Genomic DNA, 6,200 nt, shown 5'->3' on the forward strand with positions numbered 1-6,200 from the left:
CCCGGCAGCCCGTTCAAAACAAGCCAGGTGAATGAATCATGATTGCAGCTTCCATATCCAACCTTTCACATGGCTATGTGACACAAATCTAGAATCACATGTTTTTTTGATGATGTATATTATTTTAGATGTGATTTTTTTATGACTTGTATAGCGCCTTTTTACACGTGCAATTATGTTGATAGAACACTAACTTATTTTGTGCTTCATTGTCAGGGCCAACAGACAGGACCTGTAGCGGGGACTGGCAGAAGATTTTAATTCACTGTTTGGCACTTTGTTTGAAATAAAATGACAATGTTACATGGAAATGCTGCCTTGTTTATGATTAGCTGGAGTTAGGCTACACATCACACAAACCTCCTAAAGTTGGCTACCATGTAGCCTATTATACAAGAACAAGTAGCATTTTGGGCAAATGAGGTCTGCATATGAACCGCCCCAATATAAGCAGTAGAATTGAGAAATATAGGTTACTTAGTTAACGTTGCAGTTACGGACTGGCAACGTCACAAAATTACGTTGCTAGGAGGTCGCGGTTACGGACTGGCAACGTCGGAAAATGACGTTGCTAGGAGGTCGCGGTTACGGACTGGCAACGTCGGAAAATTACGTTGCTAGGAGGTCGCGGTTACGGACTGGCAACGTCGGAAAATGACGTTGCTAGGAGGTCGCGGTTACGGACTGGCAACGTCGGAAAATGACGTTGCTAGGAGGTTGCGGTTACAGACTGGAAACGTCGGAAAAATAACGTTGCCACGACGTCGCGGTTACGGACTGGCAACGTCACAAGATTACGTCGCCAAAGACGTTGCGGCAACGTATGTTTGGTCATCGAGTGACGTTGCGGCAACGTAAGGGCAACGTAACTGTGTTAGCTGGGTATGTTTTCTAACGGCATCAATGACATTTTGGGGATCCTTATGGAAGATTATATCTGTACAAATCTTAAGTAAGTAAGTAAGTAAGTGCTGTATTTGTACCATATAACTCACTAGAAATCACAAATAAAGCAAACCTAAAGTTATTAGCCTTAGGAGATATTTCCTCGGAAACAGTGAGGTGCAAACATAGTATTATGGGCAACGGGCGACCAAGGCTGAATACATATTAGATTGGTATAATTCCTAATAAGGCCGGGATGTTTTGGGATAGGAGCGGGGTCGACACTGCCTCAATGGGAAAAACCACACCAGCAACCACACTGACTACATTACAAGCTAAGCTAAGCGTTCCAAACATTGTATTTTCCACCGTTGAACCCCATTCATTTTCAGTGTCTCCGAAGCAAGTTAGCTGGTAAATTGATGAAAATCCTGCATTTTTTCATATTTCAACCACCACATATCAATTGTTATTAGTAGTATTTCATATAGCCAGCTTTAGATAACATTTATCGTAAGATTATAGCTTGTTAGATTCTAAATGCAGTTAGAGCTAGACTGTAGGTCTAGTATCTAATGTAGAGCTAAGGAACACTTTTACTGTAGCTAGCTAGATAGCACGTGTATCATAACCAGAAGTTCGTTGGTTTGTAGTCTGTCAAATTAGTTCTAGTTATTGGTGTTCGTTGGCATACAAAGTTACTCTTATTAGCCTATAGTACATCTGATTAGAGCTAGCAACAATGAACTGCAGATTAAGGGGTCCCCTATCGTCCAGCTAGCTCTCAACGCTCGGCAGGAATTTCAGGTCCACTCACTTGCTAGTTAGCTCAACTAGATGCATCTACTACTGCATCAATCAAAAGGATAAATGACCTTGTGATAAGATCATCACAAGTGTGGATGATGACAGTAAAAAGAAAGTATAACTGCATGGAGACGACAACTTTAATGATTATTATCCAAACAGCAACAAGGTGTCAGGCTGGTGGAGAGATGACCAGGTTGTTGCATTGACACGGCTGGTAAGTGGAGAGTTGGAGAGGCTGTAATAAACAATTATATGGAATGTTAATTCTCCCAAATTACTGATTTTTTTCATAAATAGTTTCAGCTATGTAGCACCTGTTAGTGCAGATTTTACATTAAACACATGATATCAATTTACTGTTTGTGTAGGAGTCATGGTGAGGCTAGTGGAGTGATGCAGCTGGTGGAGCAATGGAGAGGCTGGTGGAGCTTGCCATTCCTGTAAGCGGCGGAGTGATGACGGAGCTGGTTAGTGGGGATATTGACGGTGAGGCTGTAAGATTAGGATAGAATGATGTCTGATATTAGTATGTAAATTGCCAGTTACCACAAACAAACATAACTTTGCATTTTCTGAAGTAGATGAAGCAGATATGTTGACCCTGGTCCTGGGGATCCACATACCTATAGAAGCTGAAGTCAAGGTAGGTTGTGGGACATTTGTTGGTGCAAAAGTCAGACCGAGCACCTCCATGGCAACGATAAAAGTGTTTGATGGTGGCGTGGTTGTTGTAGGCCTAGATGTTGCTTGGCTTTGCTGGTTCTTCTTTGCTCTTTTTGTCTGGCTTTTACTTCTTAAAAGATGCCCATCTTTTAAGAGCCCTTTTTTTCTTTCAGCTCGTATGTGCTTTGCTGCGATTCTCAACCTCAGCCTGATGTATCTGTTGGTGATTTTTTTTTGTACATCATTACATGAGGGAAGCCTGCAGTCGATCACCATAGCTTCCTTCTGCAGCACATCCATGGCATTTTGGATATGCATGAGGGAGTCACTGGTCCTGGTACGGAACAGCTCCTCGATTTGCCGGACTAGGTCAAAGGCCTCTTGCGACGGCCGACAAAGCGCACCAGGCTTGAATTCCTTCAGCTTCAGTAAAGTACTGTGCTCTCCTTCAGGTTTGTCAGCATTGTTGTTAATTGCTTTTTTGCATTCATTACAAATGTTGTAGTATTTGTTAACTTGATTTACTATGTATCCTGTCAGATGGTAGAGAGCGCAGGTCTCTGTTTTAGTGAGGTCAGGTGCAGGACTGCGCTCCATCAGCTCCTCCACACGCAGGGCAGGACTGGGTACGGTCTCCTTTGCATCCAGAAAGTCAGCCAAAAGGCTGTTCTCATCTTCCTGATAGCTTCCTGATTTTGTTCTTAAAAACTGCCCAACAGAAATTGACTTCAGTGCTTGGTGAAACTCCACGGCAGTTGGGACTGGATTCCTCTGTCGGATGCAGCCAAATAGGTTTTCCAGACAGTCTTGGGTAAACCTGCTGGTCAACACAAACAAGTGTCCCTGTGACAGCATGTCTTCTTGGATGGACAGTATTGTAGATGTTGCCATCACAATCCCTGTTTGTACAGGCTTCCAGCTACTCGGTTGTCCAATCTTCAGCCCACGGAACAGTTGGATCGTGTCCTGGAGGAACTTGATGGCCTTTTGGTACTCCTCCATCTTGTGCCTGCTCAGTGCCATTACTGGGTGGCGAGAGGACATGAGATCAAACCAGTGGTCTACCTGCTCCAGGAGCCATGCTGTTGTCCGGTAAGAGGTGGGTCGTTGTTCCTTCTCAACCATATATTTCAGGCCAGCACTTGTTGCCTTGCTGAAAACATTTAGTGCAGGGCCTACCTTCATCTTGTCAAAATGACTGGGCTGAAGGATTTTCATTGAGATATTTGGAGCAATTTTCAAAGCCATCCCCTCTTAAAAATGAACCAAATCTTTCAGTGGACCGACTGAAGCTTCATTGGAGGGGAGGTTCTCCCTCTCTACCATATCTGGTGGGATTGGGAACGTCTGTCCGCGGACCAGGGCACTCTTCAAGTTCTTCACCAGGTCTGGGACATCTGGCATGAAGTATAGCCTCCTGTCTGGTCTTGTTGGATGTGGGACAGACGTGGTCCACTCCAAAGGCCTTCCACATTGCCCGATTAGGGCTGCCCATGTCAGTGGTGACCTTAATCACATGTAGCCCGATGGAATCTGCTCTGTGAATAATGTCCAAGACAATAGGTTTGTAAATGGCCCCATTAGTGGAATTGCCACTGTAGTGGTAGGCCACTACTTGTTTCCACCTTGTCGTGCTCCCTGCCAACATAAAAACACACGCATGTGTTGCCTCTCCTGTGTGGCCAGGTAACGTCACATCCCCATACAGCTTCCTTGTTCCCAGGTGCAGCTCCACGCTTGGTGTGATTGACATCTCATCGAGTAAGTACGCACTCCCTCTCCATCTCTGTCAGGCCATCTACCTTCAGCTTCAGCATGTCAAACACCTCCCCTAGTACTACTGGTTCCATCTTAATGTGCTGTATTCGTCTTTGCAGGGTTCTGATGTCGGGGAGAGGAATCAACATGTCCTGTAGAAGTTTGTAGCCTGTTGAGCCAGTAGCAAAACGGACTTGAATAGCCTTTTTAAGGATCAGGGGACTCAGTTGGCTGAGTGGTTAGGAAATCGGACTAGTAACCTGAAGGTTGCCAGTTCGATTCCCGGCCGTGTCAAATGACGTTGTGTCCTTGGGCAAGGCACTTCACCCTACTTGCTTCGGGGGGAATGTCCCTGTACTTACTGTAAGTCGCTCTGGATAAGAGCGTCTGCTAAATGACTAAATGTAAGGATGTCATTTCCCCATCGTATGCTTCTCTTTAGACCGCTCGATTTTATCTGATCTTTTGATAACATTGTTCCAAATTTATTTTCCATTATTATTATTTTTTTCCGTAGGACCACATTCATTCTTTTTTGACAATTTAGGGCTGCCTGTAACCTTGTAAAATTTGTTTTGTTAACTCCTCCCTCAGGTCTTTATCACTGTACCCTGGCTCACTTGGACACTGGGCACAGGATCCTGTCTCACTGGGGCACTGGAACCTGGCTCACTTGGACACTGGACTGGCTCATTGGCTGCTGGTATGCCCCTCTCAATTTCCTCACAGTCTAAACCTTCAATAGCCTCTCTTTCCTCACTTTCCCTTCTCTGACTTCCCTCAGTATCTGAAATTATGACATGGCATTGTTAGTGTTATAAGGTGGGGAGGGTGTGCAATTATAAATGTTAGATTCATTGTAAGTTCACATTGTTCATACCAAAGTTCATCATGTGACAGTAGGTGTGGTCACTGGCCACTGAATTAACATGTACTGGAGGCTTTTTGGTGGTTCTCTCACTAGGACCCTTCCTCTTCTTGGGCTCAGGACGATGCAGAAATATGCTGGGAACAGCATCAGCCTTCAATTTCAGTTGGCCTTTTTTTGTTTTTGTGAATTGGTCTCCCTCAAAATGTGTCTGCGATGATATTGGCACAATGGCTTGAGTTTAATTTCCACATGCATTCCAGACTCACCCCATAATTGTCAATCCCAATTTCATTATAGTCATGTACATATTACAGTAAACATATTGGTCCTTGATCCACAAGTGAAATGTATAAAGACAACTTAAACTCACACCACACAGTTTTCTATTATTGAATTTTCTTGCGATGGTCAGGTGCCTTCTGCCAACTTGCGCCATCCATTTTTTTCTCCTGTTTGTATCTTTTGGAAAACCATACATCCGGATCCCTTTCTCAGACCGATTGGAGCATCCAAATGCTGCACAGCCAACCATAATCTCCTTGTCTTATAGAATCATATGAAGTGCAGGAGCTCATTAATTTGACATTTTATACTGTATTTCAACCACTATAATGATTGTGTGTGTGTTTGTGTGTGCCTAGTCTGAGGTTTGTGAACAGCAAACATTTAGATCACCGGATCACTACAAACAAAAGGAGTGGAAGAACACTGGACATATTGTACAATAAAATGTTTTATTGAATGCAATTGGTTGCCTGGTATATTCTGTTCTATTTTTTTCTATTGAACAGTTGCTGGTGATAATGGTTAGATTCAACTTGCATTAAGTACTACAAATTTAAGTGTTGTTAATGTGGTAAATTGTAAGTGGGCTGATGACTAAAAAAAATGTTTAACAAGTCCCATTTACTTCAACAGTCTAAGGTTAAACGTTAAGTGGAAAAATATAGTCCTCATTAGGCTACTGTTTGGTATGTATAGTATGGTACAGTTGGTACAGTATGGTAGCTAGCATAGCCATTTCTAGCTCTGCTTCACAATATTGCATTATGTATTATAAGTTAATGTAACACATAAATGTTAATAAAGTATCAGACATACATGATACAACACACCAGTAACCAATTGACATGTGTTAATATACCGAAAATATCATTGAATCGAGATGGTGCTGCTGTCTGTCCCGCCGAAAACCATTCAAACAGGTTGACAG

General features: G+C 43.1%; 2 long non-coding RNA genes across 2 annotated transcripts; one reads left to right on the forward strand and one right to left on the reverse strand.

Annotated features, from left to right (window-relative positions):
* The first annotated feature begins 878 nt into the window (after window positions 1-878).
* Window positions 879-5,734, forward strand: LOC134009004 (uncharacterized). Its single transcript, XR_009928216.1, has 11 exons — window positions 879-952; window positions 1,855-1,909; window positions 2,064-2,181; window positions 2,277-2,338; window positions 2,650-2,810; window positions 2,906-2,984; window positions 3,078-3,457; window positions 3,637-3,921; window positions 4,045-4,119; window positions 4,236-4,819; window positions 5,081-5,734. It is a non-coding gene; the product is annotated as an uncharacterized LOC134009004 (long non-coding RNA).
* Window positions 1,868-2,554, reverse strand: LOC134009005 (uncharacterized). The gene is made up of 3 exons (XR_009928217.1): window positions 2,319-2,554; window positions 2,053-2,187; window positions 1,868-1,930 (listed from the first exon to the last, which is right to left on the reverse strand). It is a non-coding gene; the product is annotated as an uncharacterized LOC134009005 (long non-coding RNA).
* Window positions 5,735-6,200: the final 466 nt, after the last annotated feature.

The sequence above is a fragment of the Osmerus eperlanus genome, chromosome 22, assembly GCF_963692335.1.
Source record: "Osmerus eperlanus chromosome 22, fOsmEpe2.1, whole genome shotgun sequence".
Lineage (NCBI taxonomy): Eukaryota > Metazoa > Chordata > Actinopteri > Osmeriformes > Osmeridae > Osmerus > Osmerus eperlanus.